Source organism: Elaeis guineensis, chromosome 6 (genome assembly GCF_000442705.2).
Source record: "Elaeis guineensis isolate ETL-2024a chromosome 6, EG11, whole genome shotgun sequence".
Lineage (NCBI taxonomy): Eukaryota > Viridiplantae > Streptophyta > Magnoliopsida > Arecales > Arecaceae > Elaeis > Elaeis guineensis.
This window is the reverse complement of record NC_025998.2, coordinates 36,491,823-36,514,835: the sequence shown is the minus strand read 5'-3', so window position 1 is coordinate 36,514,835 and position 23,013 is coordinate 36,491,823. Positions and strand designations below refer to the sequence as shown.

The 23,013-nt window shown below is 34.1% G+C and overlaps 1 pseudogene; it reads left to right on the top strand.

The window, feature by feature from the left end:
• The first annotated feature begins 237 nt into the window (after window positions 1–237).
• LOC140858794 (uncharacterized) lies at window positions 238–20,229 on the top strand (annotated as a pseudogene).
• The last annotated feature ends 2,784 nt before the right edge of the window (window positions 20,230–23,013 follow it).

The following is a 23,013-nucleotide window of genomic DNA, read 5'->3' as shown; positions in this document are numbered from 1 at the left end:
GCTTTGTGGCAACAGATTGCAATAGTGAGAATAGAAGGAAGATACTATAATGAAGATCAAAGTTCAGAATGTATCTACCATCTCATGCATGCAAATATTCTTGTGGTGAAGTGGCCCGCTGTTCAGCATCTTGAGGCCAGACCTCCACAGTGGACCTTAGCAATGGATCAACAATAATTCAATATCCTAGTACGGCGAGTATATGCCTTGATAGCAGCCGTTCAAAATTTATAATAGATGGAAAAAATCAACCTCGATAGGAAGCGCTTGCTTAACAGGCTGCAGCAGCCAAACATAGTTGGTAATCTTGTCCTCGAGCTCTAGAGCACAGCTGTCTGGTGATCCCGCCTTCTAGGGCACCCTAGTCGAAACCACCATTCTCGCCATTGAAGCTCGGGGTGAGAGAGTCATTGCTACTCCCTAAGGTCCTCGATGGGAGACTCAACACCCGACCATTCTCAATGATCTAGAGTGTCTCAGCAAAAAGTCAATCTTTATCGAAAGCTCGAAGAAATAGACCGTCAAATCGAGGCTCTATAGGAAAAGGACCGAGGGTGGGAGGATATTCAACTTCAACTTGCAACCCCTATTCTCTTGATAGACTATGGAGGAACTGATCCTAGCATGGTTCAAAATGCCATCATTAGAATCTTACGATGGCTCAACAGACCTGCTTGACTATTTGAAGAGTTTTAGAGCTCTCATGATGATCTAGTGATGATTGACACCCTTTTCTACCTAACCTTTTCCACCATGCTTATAAAGTCTGCTTGAGTGTGATACTCTAGTCTCCAACTAGGCATGATCCACTCATTTGAACAGCTCGAGAGGTAATTTTCACCCATTTTGACAATAGTAGGAAGTTGTCACAAAATTCAAACAATCTCTTTTCCATCCGACAAAGAGAAGGTGAATCCTTATGGGATTATGTGGCTTGGTTCAATGTAGCTACATTGGAGATCCACGATCTGAATGAGTCAATTGTGATGTTCACCCTGAAGAGGAGACTTTGAAGCTTCAAACTCACTTTTTTCGTTGACAAGAAGTATACTGATCTCCTCGTCTGAGCACAGAAGTATGCACAAACTAAGGAAGTAGCGACAAAGTGGTGAGTAGAAACAAGTGGAAAGACCACCAAAAAGAAATGAGCTTAAGAGGAGCCTAGCAATGCCCAGCATGAAGGAGAGGTCCCTCATCAGCCCAAGAGTCTAAGAATGAGGAGCTCAGCATACTGATTCAACAATTGTACTCCTCTATCCATTCCCTAGACTCTGATATTGATAGAGATAGAGCACCAAGGGTGTCTGTGATGGCCCCGACTGATGAAAGCCTTGGTAATCAGGTGAAACAAGAAAAAATACAAGAAGTTCCACCAGGCCATAACACTGAGGAATGCTTGTAATTAATACTCAAGATTGAAGTCCTGATTTGATATGGCCACCTCAGTAAATATATCTGAGATCAAGAGAATTAAGGAGCAAAAGAGCAAGAATAGCACTGACCTAAGCAGAAAAATAATAATCAGCCCATGATTGGTGTAATCAACATGATTTTCAAATTCATCGCTAAAGCAGCAACGTTGGTGGCAAGAGGTAGGAAGTCAAGCTAAAGAACAAACTCTAAAACAACAACTATATTGAAGATGTCATAACCTTCTCAGATAATGACCTATATGAGGAGTCCAAACTCCTCATATAATGCCATTGTAATATACATGACAATAGTGAACTATGAGTTAAAAAGGATATTAGGAGATAATTGAAGCTGGATTGATGTATTATTCTATGATGCCTTCCAAAGAATGAAATTGCCTATTGACTACTAAGGAGAGTTAATTCTCCTCTGGTTAAATTTTCTGATGATTCCATGACTATAGAAGGAGAAATTACACTCCTAAGGATGGTAGGATGAGAGCCTCAGCAAGTGACCGTCTAACTCAACTTCCTCGTAGTTCAGATGCCTTCAGCTTACAGAATGATTCTGGATCGATCTGGCCTGAATGTCCTTCAAGCAATAGTCTTAAATAACACTTTTTGATGTGGTTTCCAATGAGGCATGGGTTGGCGAGATCCGAGGAGATCAATTGCTGGTGCAGAAATATTTCATGACCATAATTAAGGGGAAAAAACCCACTAGAGTCTTTATTAATTGAGGGGTTCGATCTTCGAGATGAGGGTAGAGAAGTGTGGGGCAAGCTAGCAGAGCAGCTTATCTCTATCCTGCTTAAGGAAGAGGATCTGAGCAAGACCATCCAAATCGGATCACAGCTGACAACCAACCTCCAAGGTCGATATATCCACTTCCTCCGCACCAACTTGGATGTCTCCACCAAGTCATCTTCGACATGTTAGTGTGGGAGAACGTAGGCGATTTTATGCATATATTTTGAATTTTTTTTGAATAAATTATAGCGAAAGATAATTAGATTAATCAAATTAATCTAACATGCATATGATCTAATCATTAAATCAACCTACTTTAGAATTTATGATATGATATATTGCATATAAAATCTAAAAAATACTGAAGATAAAATCAGCATGCATGCATGTGAGCAGTAGATCACGTCTACTTCTAATTTGAGTTCAGAACTCGATACCTTTGTGCGGATCGATGATCATCGTTACTGAGAGACATGGTGAAGGAGATCCTTGCTGGTTGCTCACAGTAGCATACACGTCCGTCTTCTACGAAAAATCCATTCGAAGCCCCAATCTGATCAGTTTTCTCAAGAGTGCTAGCTCACGTGAAGACCTTCTTCTTGGCTAATCTGGATCTTTTCTTCAAATCTCTAAAACTTTTCTAGAAATTGAAGATAGACTTATAGAAGAGATAAAGAGGTAAAAGAAAGATGGGGAGAAAAATAATTTTTCTGTTATTTTTTCTCTCTTGCCAAACCCTGAGGACCAAAATCCTAAAAACTTGATTTTTGCGCACACCCTAAGAGAAGAGGACTCTCCTCTTCTTTCACGCCATGAAACCATGCCCAAGACCCTTCTCAACATGAAGGCCTCTCTCTCAGGTCTCTTACACATACAAGAATGAAATAAAACTCCTTTTATTTCAACATGTAAGGAGGTGGGATGAAGAGTCCTAGAGATCATGGACTCTTGATGTATTGTCGCCCCTACTCATGATCTCATGCCAAACCATACCCAAAAAAATATGGGATGTCCATTCTGATATTTTTCTTTGATAAATCAGTTCTCCATCTAATCTCTCATGAAAAATCTCCTTGAAATGTCACACATATAGGGAGAAAAAAATAAGAACAGATTCTCCTGATAAGAAATATTTTGAAATCTAATTTTAAAACTTTCCTTTTATCAAAACCAAATCAGATTTGGATGTGAGATAGAGAGGGAGAAGAACTCTTTGGCATGAAAAACTCTCATACAAAAAATATTTGCACGTGGAGAAGAATAGCATCCAAAGTGGGTTGGCATAAGGGAGAAGAGTCCTATTCCAATATGGACTCTTAATTTCCTTATTTGAATCCAAACTAAATCACATCTGGTTTAGTACAAATAAAATATATGAGACCCAATTTAATTAGATTCATAAATTTTTAATCAAATTTTAATCAAATTAAGAATTGATTGAACCAAAATTCTGATCAAATCAGAGATAATTCTCCTTTAGCTATTAGGTCATCTCATAACCTAATCGGGTCAAACCTAATTGAATTTAATTCAATTAGATTTAATTTAATCCTTTTTGCTTAATCAAATTAAGCTAATCAATAATCTAATTACTAATTAATTTTTTATTAATTTACTAATATTTGATGAATTAATTTATTACAACTTTTGCATAAGGTTAACTATCAATCGAATTGACGATCAAGTCCTTGAACGATTCTCAATTGTTAATTAGCCACATGATCAGCCAGAATTTTTTTTAAAGTGTGACCCCATAGATTCAAACCTAAGTAGTAGCACAGAAATAAATTTTTGAATCAATCAATGTAACCATCTAGCAATGATGATCCGACATTCGGATAGGTCGAATGATGGCGAAGCAACATTCAAGAACCTATTGGCATATGGTTATCGTATAATTCATCTCTTTGATCCTAATACTCAAGAACAACTTAAGATTTAACTGTCAATCCTAGATAAGTCATCCACATTATATTCTAACTTTTTAAATCCATCTCATGGATTATCCGATCTTAGATTTTATTAAATTGAAATACATCAATACATTAACTCCTACTAATTCAGAGGGGTCAATTCTATTTTGACTCACGCACCGACTTGACAAGTACTTGACTATATCCAGAAATATTCCATCACTGAATTAGAAACTCAGTTAGTCCGGTACTAAAGTATAGTGAGTTTCTTGCAAGTCAACGTGGTGATCTCAGGTCGGAGGGATACTTATATCCATACCCTTTACGAGTTACCCTTGACAGCAGAGTGCTCTGTAGTTGGTCACGTTCCTTGATGATATACTCCTATATCTCACCTGCATGCCATACCAGTGTCTCCATACTATTTGGTTATGAGGACAACCAACGCATATGGTATACAACGACCTATACTTGATATCGCTATCATCCTAGTAATAGCATATCGTTTGGTCACGAACCAATTTAAGGATTATGCGATAAATCCTCTTTTATCGATCAAAATAATCCTAAGAACTTTATCACAATATAGAAATTCATTAGAAGATGTAACCTTGTGATGAATAAGGTCAAATAACTTTTATTATTTATCAATTCATATACAATTATAATTAGCATAATCGTCAAACGATTGGCTTTAGGACATATTTTTCAACAATTCTCACTTGGACTAAAGCTAATCAGTATAATATCATATATCCATCTTCAATTTATCATCTCAAAACTCCTAGATATCGAGGCCTTAGTAAATGGATTGGTCAGATTTTTTTTTTCCATCGATTTTCTAAAGATTGACATCACCTTAACAGATTTTCTGAATAAGGTAGTAGCGATGCAAAATGCTTGATAAGCTAATAAAATTTTAGCTCCGTAGTATGAGCTATGGCTCTGATGTTGTACAATACAGCAAGACCATCATCAGAGGGTGCCACTCTTAGTTTGCTAGTAAATCTGTACAATCACATAGCTTCCTTGCAAGTATCAAATGCTACAATGCATTCTGCCTTACAGTTTGAATTTGGCTATCAAATGCTACAATACATTCTGCCTCACAATTTGAATTTGACTATATTGCTCTACTTGGAACCATTCCAGTAGATTGATCTATTATTTAGGATAAGGATGTATTTCGACACGTTCTTGCTATTATTATATCCAACAAAAACTGAAGTCATACTCTCCAAGCTTTAAGTCAGATTCTCCATAATCGAATCATCGGTCCTTAGTATTTCTCAAATACTCATAAACATCCTATATATGTTGGACTGAAAAAACTTAAGCAGCCTCTTAGATTTATCTTTATAGATCTTTATCCCTAGGATGAGAGATATTTTTCTCAAGTTCTTTACAGATAACAATAAAATCTTTATTCCCAGTAATGTAAAAAATATCATTTTCGATTAAGAAAATTTTATTCATATACAAAATAAAAAATAAACTTATAGAACTATTAACCCATTTGTATTTGTAGGATTTTTCTTCATTCTTAACAAAGCCATGCATTTTGATTACTTATCAAAATGCATGTTCCAACTCCAAAATATTTCAGCATTGTCATAGGAGAAAAATATCTCGTTATGATCAAAATCATAATGTTGACAATATCTTTAGACAACCAGATGAGCTTTGTCAATCTCCACCTTCTTATCTGCACTCACTAATCCTACTGAAGATCTACTTACACCCTATGAGTTTTATCCCTTCGAGTGGATCAATAAGTGTCTATACACTATTGATCTTCATGGACTCTATTTCGGACTGTATAGTTTCAAGCAATTAATTAGAGTCGAACCTCTGCATAGCATCCATATAGGCAATCAGATCCTTGTTGTTCTCATCAAGTTTAACATGATCACATCCCAAATCTAGATATCAAAGTATATATCCGATGGATGCGGTACAATACCGGATCTCCTTAATGGTACCTCTATAATGGGTTTCGGATATGATCTAATCAAATCTGATTCTATGAGTTTACTAGATTGTATCGATTCTTCCATCTGTCGAACTTCATAAGTTTCACATTAAAGGTATCAGTACCTTCACCATGGTACTCTTTTTTTAAAAGAAATACCGAACAACTCTTGTTCTTTAGCATAGTAGAAGTTATATCCCTTAGATTTTTTAAGATATCCTATAAAATAATACATATAGGACTGAGATCCAAGCTAATTGATCTGCAATTGCCTGACATAAACCAAACACTCTCAAACCTTAAGATAAGAGAATATCGGCTTACGCCTAGTCTATATCTCATATGGAGTCCTTGCGACTAATTAGTTCAGAATATGACAAGTAGTCTCAATAGCATAATCTTAAAAAGAGATTGACAGACTTTTAAAATCCATCAAGGATTGAACTATGTTTAACCAAGTCGATTCCAATAAGAGAGAATTTTATTCTCTTCTAGATATGTCAAAAAAAAACTCACTAAAAAGGTATTCTCCTCCTTAGTCTGATCGAAGAGTTTCAATGCTCTTCCCAGTTTGTTTCTCTACCTTATTAAGAAATTATTTGAACATTTCAAATAATCTAAATTTAAGGCAAATATATTCATAGATCTAATACATCAGTATGTATTAGATTCAGAGCATTATTGGCTCATTCACTTTTTCTAGCAAAAGGTGACTTGGTCCTCTTACTAAGAAGATAGGATTGATAGGTACAATGAATCACAATCATTGACTTCGAGAATTATCTTATTGATCCTATCTTATTTATATGACCGAGCTTAAATTATCAAAGGTAGGCTTTCATGACATTATCTACTCTAAAGAGTTTGTTTGTTATGTACAGTACACTAACAGACTGTGACCTTTCATAAATACCATTTCTTAGTTGTCCACATAATTTTAATATCATTCGTAATGATATCATAAAAATTATTAAACAGTAGTTACAATCACTAAAATGATATTGTTAGAATTGAAAATAAGTTCGACGATTCCTAAAATCAGGATTAGAACATAACTTCTATCTCCAATATTTAGGAACTTTTTGCTGTTTTTAAACTTTTTACTAATCTGAAGTCATTGTAATAATTTGCATAGACTTTCGATATCCAATATCCAAGTAGTCATATCACAGATAGAGAAATCACAAGGTGTTATAAATACCTTATCCAACAATCTTTTACTGATTTCTCTTCCTTAGTCTGTTCTGATCAAGTGACTCTGTCAGACTAGGTTAATCTTAGACTCTTTGTTAGTTCGAGCTCATCAGCCCAAGCATGACTCTCTTGTACTTTCTTTTTCTTTCTCAAAAAATTATTGCCCCACTGAAGATACATCTTCAGAAATATGAAAGAACTTCTTCAACTTTTAAAGAATTTTCTCCTATCGAGCATCATCAAATTTATAACTAAATTTATGATTTTTTGCTACTCTCAAAAACATCACATAGTGATATGATCATTTGGCCACTTCTAATAAGTACCTTTGATCGCATCATGTATGTTGGATGTGAAAATTTTAGGTGCTGAATCCATAATCATATTTAACATCCATTCGTGCTCTAGAACTATTTACAACTTCTGATATCATCTATCAAAGTTGGATCCTACAAATAAGTCACTGTCAAATAGTGAATGGAGCAATGGACATCTCGCCATAACTGAAAGAAAAATACAAGACCTCTACGTTTATGAATTGATTAAGCCTAAAGACTTAGACTTTAGTCTAAAAGTTCACCTACTATTTTGATCGAATTGGTAGCTTTTACCTTCAATCTGAGGAATTATCTTAATTTTTTAGCGGGTACTAGAATCCACACAGACTGCGTACAGGCCCGAGGATGGGTCGGTCAACCCATATGCGTCTATACATAGGTTCTCAATCAATTATTTCTCTAAATAATTTTTAGTAATTAATTTCATCCCAGATTTCATTTCAATAGGCGATGGGCCTCCATTGAAAGTTTCAGTTAGGTCAAACCATTAGCATGAACTTACTCAGTATTTCTATCTAATGAATGATCAAGTCTGGGGATGGCTCAATCAACCCAACCATCATCAGATAGTACAACAGAGTCATCATATGATGAATGATAATTTCATTATTCAGAGAGAACATCAGACTGATGGTGCCTACAATATCAATAAAAAATAATAGACCCATTATCATTCACCTTAATGGGAAGCTATGATCTAGTTATCTTCATAACTAGCTCATTTTATGGACTTAATAATTTAGAAGATTTAAGAATCAGTTTAGAGAAGAGATGAGAAAAGATCAACCAGTAAACCATAATCCTCCCACTGATTTCACCAAGTCATTGAATTGGATTAAGGTCATACTAGTTGATCTGGCACCTAGATCAGTCACATTGATCAACCTTAATGGCATGGATCAACTCGAATCACTTAGCAGTCTAATCAAGATATAATTCAGTAAATTATCCAGATAAGTGAGATTGGTAGGAGGGTCTGCTAAGCTTGCCTTAGACACTATCGAAATAGCCAGATAAGTCACTCCCAATTAAAAACCATCAGTCAAAATGCCGAACTTATCTTAGACACCAATTGATTAATTAGTTTCGATTTGACCAACTTAATAATTCGGATTCAATCACTGAGCCATAATTAAGGTCTATTTGGTCTAATCAAAGATATAGACTTGACCATCTACAACTATTGTATTGGTTCTAAAAAAATCTTGATTTAATCTAATTTAATATTTGATTAGATTTAATCAATTTCTCTAGTTAGTCCATTAATTTTTTGATTTTAACCTTAGGTCTAACCCAATTAAGAGGACTTGATTTAAGCTAACTCATGCCCTCATATTTTATGCAATGTCATTAGATCTTAAATCATAATTCTAGATCTAATCGATCCTTCACTTAATTCTTAATTAAGTTCAGTATCAACATGGGTTTAGATTTAGGTTTGAAATAATTTAATTTTTTATTTTGTAAATAATTTATAATAAATTTTATGTAAAGATTTTTTATTCTAAAATTAGATCGACTCAATCAATATTGAGCCAGCTACACAAGAGGACTGGGTCAGCTCAGTTCAAAACTAGATCGGTTCAATAATTATGCGAGCACTTCTTAAAGAGTTTCAGATCTGAAAAATCTTGCATAACATTAAAATAAAATCAATCATAAATACTTTTTAGATTATATCTAAAATTTTTTATGATTCAAGATTTTATTTTCTCATGATTAAAATAATTTTAATCATATAGATTAGATGCTTTATTTTTCATACAACTTTATATCACATACAACAAATCTAGGATTTCAAGATCTAGAATTTTACAGAAAAATAAGTTCTTCCTTTTGCATTCTTCTTCATAGGATCTAATCACATGGCACCCCTACACACCATAAGAATATCCCATCGAATGAAAAGAGAGGGCCATCAAACCTTTCTTGCTTCTATGACTGGACGGTCTGGTGATCAATCCAATCCAAGTACTTGCTAATTGGATTATCTAATCTAATCATATATCATATATGCATGAATTTAGATCTAATCTAAATTATATCAGATTTGATCACAACCTTAGATCATATCTAAATTAGATCATAAACATCACATCCGTGATATAAACTTAAATTTTATCAAGGATCAGTATAAACTAGGACAATCTGTTTACTGTAAGGGGTAAACCCTACAGTAGGACAATCTTATTTCAGTTTGTGCGATCCATCATTAATTAAATTTAGATCTAAATATTATATATCAGATCTAAATAAAATTAAATTTTAGATTTAATATACACATAAATCATGTCATAACGAATCTAGGCTCTGATATCATTGTTGGAGAATGTAGGTGATTTCATACATATATTTTAAAATTTTTTTGAATAAATTATAATAGAAGATAATTAGATTAATCAAATTAATGTAATATGTATATGATCTAATCATCAAATCAATCTACTCTAGGATCTATGATATGATATGTTACGTATAAAATCAAAAAATTACTGAAGATAAAATCAGCATACATGCATGTGAGCAGTAGATCACATCTACTTCTAATCTGAGTTCAGAACTTGATACTTTTGCACAAGTCGATGATCACTGTTGTTGAGAGATATGGTAAAAGAGATCCTTGCTGGTTGCTCACAGCCGCATACATATCTGGTCTATACAAAAAATCCACTCGAAGGTTCGATCTGATCAGTCTTCTCAGGAGTGCTAGCTCACACGAAGACCTTCTTTTTGGCTAATCTGGATCCTTTCTTCAAATCTTTGAAATCTTTCTGGAAATTGAAGATAGACGCCTGGAAGAGGTGAAGAGGTGAAGGAAAGATAGAGAGAAAAATAATTTTTTTCTTATTTTTTCTCTCTTCCCAAACCCTGAGGATCAAAATCTTAAAAATTTGATTTTTGCGCACACCCCAAAAGAAGAGGACTCTCCTCTTCTTTCACGCCATGAAACCATGCCTAAGACCTCTCTCAACATGAAGGCCTCTCTCTCAGGTCTCTTACACATACAAGAATAAAATAAAACTCTTTTTATTTCAATATGTAAGGAGGTGGGATGAAGAGTGCTAGAGATCATGGACTCTTGATGTGTTGTCGCCCCTACTCATGATCTCATGCCAAACCATGCCCAAAAAAATATGGGACACCCCTTCTCATATTTTTTTATGATAAATTAATTCTTCAACTAATCTCTTATGAAAAATCTTCTCAAAATATCACACATATAGGGAGAAAAAAATAAGTTGGCATAGAGAGGTGATTTGGATAAGAACAGATTCTCCTAATAAGAAATATTTTGAATCCAATTTGAAAATCTTTCTTTTATCAAAACTAAATCATATTTGGATGTGAGATAGAGAAAGAAAAGAACTCTTTGACATAGAAAAATCTCATGCAAAAAATATTTTCATGTAGAGAAGAATAGCATCCAAATTGAGTTGATGCAAGGGAGAAGAGTCCTATTTCAATATAGACTCTTAATTTTCTTATTTGAATCCAAACCAAATCATATCTAGTTTAACTCAAATAAAATATATAAGATCCAATCTAATTAGGTTCATAAATTTTGAATCAAATTTTAATCAAATTAGAAATTGATTGAACTAAAATCCTTATCAAATCAGAGATAATTCTCCCTGAGCTATTAGGTCATGTCATAACCTAATCGGATCAAACCTAATTAAATATATTCAATTAGATTTTATTTAATCCTCTTTGCTCAATCAAATTGAGCTAATTATAATTTAATCACTAATTAATTCTTTATTAATTCACTAACACTTGGTGAATTAATTTATTACAACTTTTGCATAAGGTTAACCATCAATCAAATTGACGATTAAGCCCTTGAACGATTCTCAATCATTGATTAGCCACATGATTAGTCAGAAATTTTTTTTGAATGTGACCCCATAGGTTCGAACCTAAGCCAATAGTATAGAAATAAAATTTTAAATCAATCGATGTGACCATCTAGTAATGGTGACCTGATGTCTGGATTGGTCAAATGATGATGAAGCAACATTCAAGAATCTATTGGTATATGGTTATCGTATAATTCATCCCTTTGACTCTAATACTTTAGGACAACCTAAGATTTAACTGTCAATCCTAGATAAGTCATCCACATTATATTCCAACCTTTCAAATTGATCTCACAAATTATCCAAGCTTAAATTTTGCTAAATTGAAATATATTGATACATTAACTCCTATTAATTCGGAGGGATCAATCTCATCTTGACTTATACACTGACTTGACAAATACTTGACTGCACCTAGAAACCTTCTGTCACTGAATTAGAAACTCAGTTAATCTGATACTAAACTATAGTGAGTTGCTTGCAAGTCATCGTAGTGATCTCAGGTTGGAGGGATACTTATACCCATACCCTTCATGAGCTACTCTTGATAGCAGAGTGCTTTGTAGTTGGTCACGTTCATTGATGTTGTACTTCTATATTTCACCTGCATACCATACCAATGTCTCCACATCATTTGGTTACGAGGACAGCCAATGCATATGGCATATAATAACCTACACTTGATATCACTATCATTCTAGTAATAACATATCGTTTGGTTGCAAAACAATTTAAAGATTTTGCGATAAATCCTTCTTTATCGATCAAAGTAATCTTAAAGACTTCATCACAATATAGGAGTTCATTAGAACGTGTAATCTTATGATGAATAAGGCTAAATAACTTTTATTATTTATCAATTCATATACAATTATAATTAGCACAATCGTTAAATGATTGGCTTTAAGATACATTTTCCAATAGTTAGGCATACATTCTGATGTCATTTTTCATAGGTTGAATGTCAATTCAGAGTATTATCTCATATAACAGAACAAGATTGTTGCTCCAAGAATTAATTTTGATGATCACAAACCATTTGAGAGAACTACTAATAAATTTTCTATATTTGAAGATTATTTTTATGATGTATCAGGTAGTCCAAGATATTGAATTTGCAAAGCTTCATCCAATATGCTAAAAGTTGAAATTTCAGCAAGTTAGTGAAGTTTTGAAGGCTTTTAAGAGTGTCCAAACTAATTTGAATTCATTTGAGAGCATTTGGATAAGTTCTAATGAGTTTCGAATATTAAATGCATAAAAAACTGGGTTAGAACATGATGGAATGATTCATCTGGGTCATCCCCTTCTGTTAGGCAGCCGACATGCAATATTTTGAGTCATGGCATGCTGTGGGATGACCCACCTGGGATGCCTCATATAATTGGGATGCCCCATGGGACGCCCCCTGAGACCTTGAGACCAAAACAAAAAGCAAGACTTTCTGTCTGACAAATTGAGATGCCCCATGGAATGCCCCAATGCCAGTGGGACGCCCCATGGGATGCCCCATTTCTGCGAGCACGTGTAACGGCTAGTTTTTAGCCTATTTTTGATACATTTAATGCGCATTAAATATACTCCTACAGCTCTAAATCAACTTTAAGACATTCTCAAGGGTGAATGGCAACTATAAATGCTCTATTTAAGTGAAAAATCATAAAGTTTTTGCAAGCTCAAAGATTAAATCTGAAAAAAGCTATTTTCATCCCTAAGAGAGAGATTGAAGCATTTAAGCACCTCACCAACCACTCTCTAGTAGCAATTAAGTATGGAATTCATTGGGAGTGCACAGCAAAGGCTTTCACTCCTTAAGTATTGTATTTCTATTACTGTTATTGTGTATTTCAGAGGTTTGTGTATTGAAATTTGTATACTCTATTTTTCTCAAACAGTTTTTGGGTGTTTGAGTTTTGGGGGGTTCCAAAACTTATTTGGGTTGATCTGAACCCTGAATTGGAGTGTTGAGGATTGACTTATACCCAAGAAATAAGTATTTTTGCTTGGAAGGCAAGGATCGGAGGTGTCCGATGTGGTGTAATCCATTATTATCCATTTAGTGGATTGAATTCTCAAGTAGAGACTTGAAGAGTGGATGTAGGTGCAAGGTTAGCACCGAACCACTACAAATCTTTTATGTTTATTGTGCTTGCCTCTCTTATCTTGTTCTTTGTACTCATTACTTGCTTACTTGCTTACTTCTTATTTGTGTTTGATTTTATTTTCATTGCAAGTTGACACACATCACTCTTCACCTTGGCACATTGCTTAAGTAGTTCAATCTTTAAAATTTCAAAAAGATCCAATTCACCCCCCCTCTTGGGCTCCATATTTGGGCAACAAGTGGTATCAGAGTCCGGTGCTCTAGTTCTTGCTTGATTTAACCATTAAGAGCTAAAGATCTATGACAGCCTAATTTGGCACATCCAATCTGAGGGACAATCTATAAACCGACCTCTACTTTTCAATAGGTCAAACTACACCTATTGAAAAGCTCGGATGAGAATTTTCATTCAAGCAGTTGACTATGACATGTGGGGTGTCATAGTAAATGGACCACCCACACCCACCAAATTGATTGATGGTATGTCTATCCCTAAATCAGAAGGTGAATAGGATAATTTTGATAAGAAAATGACTCAGCTCAATGCTAAAGCTATGAATGTTTTATATTGTGCTTTGGATGCTAATGAATTTAATCGCATTTCCACATGCATGTCTGCTAAAAAAATTTAGGATAGACTAGAAGTCACATATGAAGGTACAAACCAAATAAAAAAATTTAAAATCAATATGCTTGTATACAACTATGAACTGTTTAAAATAGAACCTGAAGAATCAATAACTCAAATATTCACTCGGTTCACTGACATCTTAAATGGCTTAAAAAGTCTTGGCAAATGTTACTCTAATAGTGATCTTGTGAGAAAAGTACTCAGATCATTACCAAGATCATGGGAAGCGAAAGTCACTGCAATCCAAGAGGCTAAGGATTTGAATGTTCTACCATTGGAGGAACTGCTTGGATCCCTCATGACCCATGAACTGACCATGAAGCAGCACATTGAGGAAGAAACTAGAAGAAAGAGGATCATAGCCCTCAAGTCAACAACTCAAGAAGAAAATGACTCAGAAAAATCAGACAATAGTGAAGAAGATGAGGACTTGGCCCTGATGACTAGAAAGTTCAAACGATTCATGAGAAGGAAAAGACAAGGGACCAAGAGAAGGCCACCAGCTAAGGGGAAGTCAAGTAAAGAGAAAGAAAAGGAGCAGCCCATAATTTGCTATGAGTGTAAGAAGCCTAGCCACTTCAGATCAGATTGTCCTTAGCTCAAGAAAGGTCAAAAGAAGTTCAAGAAGAAGAAGGTCATGATGGCTATATGGAGTGACAGTGATGACTCCACCACTGATGAAAAAACTCAGGAAGAAACCAACCTATGCCTTATGGCACATGAAAATGAGGTATCATCTGAAACTCATTCTGAATTTACTTATGATAAATTATTAGAAGCTTTTCATAAACTCTTAAATGACTTAAAAGAATTAAGAATTAAAAATAAAAATCTAAAATTAAGAAACCATGAATTAAGTAAGGAAAAAGAAGAAATTGATAAAAAAAATAAAGAATTAGATCTAAAAAATCAATCACTAATAAAAAGAAAAAGATGAACTCTTTAGTCAAAATGAAACTCTTATAAAAAAAATCAAAAACTAAAGGAAGAGATATCAAAGTTAAAACCTATAGTTGATAAATTTACTTTAAGTTCAAACAAATTTCAGATGATTATTGACAGTCAAAAGGCTGTATATGATAAAGTAAGATTTGGCTACAACACTCTAAGAAAATAAAAATTCTTCAAAAATATTTTTATCAATAAATTAATAAAAAATTTATCAAATATTACTTGTTTTAGATGCGGTATGGTAGGGCATAAAGCATATACATGTTCATCAAACAAATTTAATGGTAGAAAGATTAAGAAAATTTGGGTTTCAAAAGAAATTATTGTGACTAACCCCAAAGGACCCAAGTTAGCTTGGGTACCTAAGGTTAAAATTTGATCTCATATGTGCAGATGTGTCTTGCATCCCAAGCAACAAAAAGAAAGTGGTATCTTGATAGTGGATGCTCAAGACACATGACAGGTGATGAATCATAATTCATCACATTGGAAGCCAAGAATGGAGGGATGGTTACCTTTGGAGACAATGACAAAGAAAAAAATCATTGGTATCGGTAACATTGGTATCACTCCCTCCACTTGTATTGAAAATATTTTACTTGTAGATGGTCTTAAACGTAACCTATTAAGTATTGTCAATTATGTGATAAAAGTTATAAAGTAGTTTTTGAATCATCTATGTGCATTGTAACTAGTCCCACTGATACTAGCACTAGATTCATTGGACATAGGCATGGTAATATTTATATGATTGATTTGGATAATCTCTTTTTACAAAGCATGCAATGTCTTATGGCCATGAATGTTAAAATTAATGAGACTAGTTGGCTTTGGCACCGTAAGCTTGCACATATTAGTATGCACATACTTTCTAAAATCATTAAAAAAGATTTGATTTTTGGTTTATCAAAAATTAGTTTTGATAAAGACAAAATATATGGTGCATGTCAATTAGGTAAACAAACAAGAGTTTTCTTTAAATCTAAAAATATTGTTTCAACTTCTAAACCTTTAGAACTCTTGCATATAGATTTATTTGGTCCTACAAGGACAACTAGTCTAGGAGGAAAAAGATATAATTTTATAATCATTGATAATTTTTTGTATTTTACTTGGATTTTATTTCTGAATTTGAAAATAAAAATATTGAAAAATTTTGTAATGAAAAAGGTATAGATTATAATTTTTCAGCACCTAGAACATCACAATAAAATGGAGTAGTTGAAAAAAAAATAGAACACTAGAAGAAATGACATGTACCATGCTATGTGAAAGCAAGCTCCCAAAGTACTTTTGGACAGAAATAATTAACACAGCATGTTACATTCTAAACCGTGCCTTAATAAGACCAATCTTAAAGAAAACTCCTTATGAACTATAAAAGGGTAGAGAGCCTAATATAGGTTATTTTTATATTTTTGGTTGTCGGTATTTTGTTTTGAATAATGGCAAAGATAGCTTAGGTAAATTTGATTCTAAATCTAATGAAGCTATCTTTCTTGGCTACTTTACTTCTAGTAAAGCTTTTAGAGTATTTAATAAAAGATCACTAGTAGTGGAAGAGTTAATTCATGTTATTTTTGATGAAACTAATGACCTTCTATCAAGAAAGAGAGATGATGCTGATGATGCAGATATCATAGAAGATGGAATGAAGGAGCTCACCCTAAATGACTCGGATCAACAAAATCAAGTTCAGATGGATGAAAAATATGAGGATGAAAATATCAATGATTAGAACATTCAAGAGCAACCTCAAAACACAGGTAATCTTTCAAGGGAATAGAGGTATGTCCACAATCACCCTAAAGAATTAATAATTTGTGATCCGACACAAGGTGTAAGAACTAGATCTTCCCTTAGAGATGTTTGCAATTATGTAACTTTTGTTTCTCACTTAGAACCTAAAATAATAGATGAAGCTGAAAAAGATAATAACTGGATAATTACCATGCAAGAAGAATTAAATCAATTTGAAAGAAATAATGTATGGACACTAGTTACAAGACCTAAAAATCACCCAATAATAGAAACCAAATGGATATATAGAAACAAATTAGATGAAGATAGAAATGTTATAAGAAATAAAGCAAGATTAGTTGCTAAAAGATATAATCAATAAGAAAGAATTAATTTTGATGAAATATTTGCTCCTGTCGCTAGACTAGAAGCTATAAGAATGCCACTTACTTTTGCTTGCTTTATGAATTTTAATTTATTTCAAATGGATGTTAAGAGTGCTTTTCTAAATAGTTATATTGCTGAAGAGATTTATGTTGAACAACCCCCTAATTTTGAAGATCATAAATTTTTAGATCATGTATTTAAATTAAATAAAGTATTATATGGATTAAAACAAGCTCCTAGAGCTTGGTATGAAAGATTAAGTAAATTTTTATTAAAAAATAAATTTTTTAAGAGAAAAAGTTGACACTACTCTTTTTATAAAAAGAAAAGATAAAGAAATTCTAATCATACAAATATATGTTGATGATATTATATTTGAATCTACTAATAAAAATTTATGTCAAAAATTTATCAAGCTTATGCAGAGAGAGTTCGAAATGAGTATGATGGGAGAACTCACATTCTTCTTTGGACTCCAAATCAAACAAATAAAAGAAGGGATCTCCATCACCCAAAGTAAGTACACAAGAGAGCTTTTAAAGAAATTTGGAATGGAGAGCTCAAAAATTATAAGTACCCCTGTGATCCATTTTTGTAAATTAAAAAAAGATGAGCATGGTAAAAGTGTTGATACAAAATTTTATAGAAGCGTAATAGGATCTTTATTATATCTGACTGCAAGTAGACCTGATATAATATTGAGTGTATGTATGTTTACTAGATATCAATCAAACCCTAAAGAATCACACTTAAATGCTATTAAAAAAATTTTTAGATACTTAAAAGGAACACAAAACCTAGGTTTTTGATTTTCAAAATAATCATCTATGGACTTAATAGGTTTTTTAGATGCTGACTTTGCTGGATGTAAACTTGATAGAAAAAGTACTAGTAGAATTTATCAATTTCTAGGAGTAAACTTAATCTCCTTATTTAGCAAGAATCAAAATTCAGTGGTTTTGTCTACGGTCGAGGCCGAATACATTGCGACTGAAAGTTGCTGTGCTCAAATCTTGTGGATTAAGCAACAGCTCATGAATTTTGGCATTGAACTTAAAAATATTCTCATAAAATGCGATAACACTAGTGCCATCAATTTAACTAAAAATTTAATTCAACACTCTAGATCAAAACATATTGAAATTAGATATCATTTTATAAGAGAATATATTTAAAATAATGATATAATGCTTGAATACATAAATATCAAAAATTAATTAGCTGACATTTTCACTAAAGTCCTTAATGAAAATAAATTTTATGAAATTAGGAGAGAATTGGGCATCTTAGATCTTTCTATTTAAATTTCTATCACAATTTTGCTCCCAAAATTCTTTTAAAAATTTTTAATTTCATTATCTTAATTTTGGGACCCATATATCATCTTTTGAGGATTTTTCAAGTCATTTAAAAATTTTTCAATACTATTCAGATCTTGGATTTTTATCCATTGAATTTTTCTATCAAAAATCACATCAAAATTTACATCGACCCTCCATAATCTTCTCAACTCAATGTGACCATTTTTTGATTTTTTTTTTAAATTTTCTCTCTATTTAAATCATTTTCTCCATCGTCTGAAAGAGCCCTAAATGGAGCATCCTTGGGACATCCCATTCATGCGGGTAGGTCACTTATAAGTGAGTCCACCCGATCATTTTTCAATAGAATAGGGAGTTGGGACACCTCAAATCCCAAGCCTTCTCCTCTCCCTCTTGTCCCAATCAAGAATCCACATCCTTGCTCTCTCAAAAATCTCAAAATCCCTCCAAACCAAAACTCATTCTTCCCAAATCCATCTTTCTCATGGGTCATTTTCAGTTTGCCCCAAATCTTCAAGCTCTAGCCATCAAATCCATGGAAAATCACTCAAAAACCCTCTTCTCCTCTTTGATTTTGGTTCAATCCAACCCTTCTCCAATCTCTAGACCACTCTTCATCATCTTTTTGCATCATGGCCCCCAAGATGAGGATGCCGCAAAAGAGAAAATCTGTGAGATCCTTGGAGGCTGAGGAGAGAAGGAAGAAGATTGCTCAAGCGCCGCCCCATGCTTCATCTCCTGTGATACCAAGTAAGATCTCCTTGTCTGCTAGAAAAGTTGCATTGGGTAGGAATATAGATTTTAAGTTTTTAAGGCAAGATGGATTTTCTATTAGGGAGAAGATGATTCGGCAAGGTTAAAATTTTTTTTTGAGCTTGTCCGAACCAGTTTACATAGATTTGGTGAAGGAATTTTATTCCAATCTATTTTTTTCTAAGGAAGTCTTAAAATCTACTGTTAAGAATGTTCAGATCATTTTAAATACTCCAAGACTAGGTAGATTTCTTCAAATACCCTGTGAAGGTTGTTGTTTGGATGAACTACCTAAGAAAGAAGATGGACTTAGGACCATACTTGGGAGGGATGATGTGGAAGGTTTTCTAAAAACTGACGCTAAGGATCTGAGTGTAGAGATGAGACTGCTCTACCATATGATTTTCAGAATTTTTTCCTCTAGAGGGGGAATATATGATCTGATGCCAGAGAGAGACATATGTCTCATGCATCATGTTGTTTCAGATTCTCTCCTGAACCTTCCATTTTTGATGATTGATGCTATGAGGGATGTCTTGAACAGGTCCAAGGCTCTCTTGCCCTATGGTATGGCCCTCACAGTTATCTTTAGAGAGGATGTAGTCAGTTTTGATGGAGAGGCTGTTTGTAGGCTGTTATACATTGACACCTACAACAACCACTCTCTTAGAAGAATGGGATTTGTGAGAGTAAATGGTCGATGGGCCAAGAGTCATGCTGTAGAGGAGGATAGTGATGAAGATGAGGAGCATGCTGAGGGGGAGGATCCATCTTCTCCTGTGTCCATGCTGAGTCCAGTTATTCACTATATTTCAGAGCCTGAGGTAGGACCCTCGGTTACAGTCCCCCCATTTAGTCATACCATGCCTACTTTCAGTTTGGAGGATGTTGATATGGGATAGCTAGCTGAGAGAGTGACAGAGATTTTATCTGTTCAGCTGCAGTGATTTCAGGATCAGCTTCTTCAGTCTCACCAGCTCCAGCAGTTGCAGTTCCAGGATCAGATTCTATAGCAGCTCCATCAGTTTTAGCCATACCAAGAGCGGATTCTATAACAGGTATAGCAGCAGGTACAGCAGTAGCCACAGTAGTTTCACCCTACCTCTTCGAGTATCTTCTTTGCTCCATCATTGGATTCATCCATTATGCCACATATTTTCTTATTGATGGAGTTTCTATCAGACCTGAGCACTAGATTGGAGGGTGTGGAGAGCTTCCTTCTCAGATTCAGTGGTAGAATTTTTGATATAGAGAGGGAGGTCAGATGGATTGTAGTCTCTCTCTCTGCTGGAGTGGGCACATCGACTTCTTCTACGCTGTAGATGGATGATCTAACTCGAGAGATAGAGAGACTCCACAGTTAGCTTCGTTCTTCTCTTTAGCTACTTCGGACAGACATCAGAGACTCCAAAGACTTCCTATCTACTGATCTAGATGGGCTCCAAATTACTATGAAGGAAATCTTATCCTAGCTTGATGCCATCAGGACTCAGCTTCAGTCTAGGCCCTCTGCATCTAATGAGCTAGCCTTTGTTCAGCCTATTGCTTTTCATCCTCTGGCATCTTCCTCTCAGTCCAGACCCTTCGATCGAAGATGAGGCTGATCATGTCTCACCTTTCTTGATCTTGTTCTTGATGCCCAGTCTCTCTGACTTTATTTTGTATTAGATTACTTAGTTATATTTTATAGATTGGATGTATGAGAGCTTTATGCTCTTTATGACTCTTGTAACTTCTATTTTGGTGTATATGAATGAGGTTGTTTCCTTTCTACTCATATCTCTTTGGATGAATGTTTGTTATCATATCCCTTTGTTGGAACCAGATCTAGGATTTCAGGATTAGATCTTGAAACTTTTTCAAGATCATGCAGCGAAAGACTAAAATAAATCAAAATTTATTTTATAAAATTAGAGAATTTCTAGATTAAAGATCCTATTACATGATTATTATATGGCATTAAATCAAAAATTAAAACATATAGAGAATGAACTACATGTTGATCATATCAACATATTTTTGTGCTACATCTAATGTATGTAATAAACAATAGATCAGATCTATTACCTTGCAAGTTAGACGTTCTAACCTTACTGATCTGGGCTTGAGAATGATGTTGTGAGCCACACATGTGTTTGGCCTCTAGGAGTCATCCACATGAGCCCACGAATCTCGATCAGAAGTCCTGCTCCAGGAAATCAGCACAGTATGCTAGTACTGTGCTGATCCTTCTTCGATGTTTGATTAGGTGCCTCCTTCTTCTTAATTTGGACTCTTCTAAAGATAAAAAGTAGGAGGAGGAGTTTCAGATCTGAAACACTCTCAGAAAACTCAAGATGGAGGAAGGAAAGAGATGAACACAACAACCCTAGAAGAAGACCCTCTTCTTCTTCTCTTTGCTCTCTCTAGACACCCTATCTTGTGTCTATTATATCTCTATGCCCTAACCTTCTTTCTCTCTAATTTTTAGATGCCCTAAAGGTATATCTTTTATCTATTTTTCACAAAAATTTTATAAAAAAATTTACTTTATACAGAGAGATATGATAGAGTCCTTGTCTAGATTAAATACCTAGTCAAGGTTTATCCAAACATGGCAAGATAAGGGACGCCCAACTCTTGGGCGCCCCCTCCTTCTTTTTGTGTGTGGACCAATAGTAAAGGGTGCCTATCAAGTACCATAAAATCCACAAAAATCTCAAAAAAAATCTGAGTAAAATCGATGCAAAAAAGAAAGAGTTTTGGATTTCTAAAACTCTATCTCATAGAATTTGAAATCCAAACTTATTCCTACTTTGATTTGATCCACAACCATCTTCCATGTAAGAAAGAAGAGAAAAAACCTTTTGGGCATGGTGAAGACCTAGGAGAGGATTTTTGTTGCACAAAATAAGAGGAAATTGGCATGGAATAAGAGAGAGGGCATGGGGGGCTTATGTGGCGCAAGGTAGAATCCTAGTCTTACTAGGATTCTATCTTATGACTTGTTTTAATTTGATTTCTCAAATCAAATCAAACTAAAATTAGATTAACCAAATTAAAATAGATCTTAATTTAATTAAAAATTTAATTTAATCAGATTAAATTAGATTTAAATCTATTTTAATTTTTTAATCAAATTAGAAATTAGGTTGACCCAAGTTCTAATTGAACTAGGACTAGTTTTTTCTTGCACTTGGCTTATCCAATAAACTAATTAGACTTGATCCAGTCAAGTTCAAACTAAATCTAATTAAATTATATTTAATTAAATTTAATCTCAGCCCATTGGCTTAATCAAATTAAACTAATTAGCAATCGAATTGCTAATTGATCCTCCTACAACACTTGCACTAGGTTAAATGTCAATCGTATTGATCGTTTAACCCTAGAATGATTCTTAATCGTTGATCAACCATCCAATCGGATCATGAACTCTAATGTGTATGACCTCATAGGTTTGAACCTAAGCCGGTAGCATAGAAATAAATTTTTGTACCAATCAAAGTGACCATCTAGCAATGGTACCCGATGGTCGGATAGGTCGAATGTATAGAACAACATCCTTAGAACCCATGCGGATATAGTTTTCATATAATTCATCTCCTTGACCAAAATGATCATAGGACACCTCAGAATTCAACTATCAACTCTGATCAGGTTATCCATATTGTATTTCAAAATATCAAATCCATCTGATGGATTAT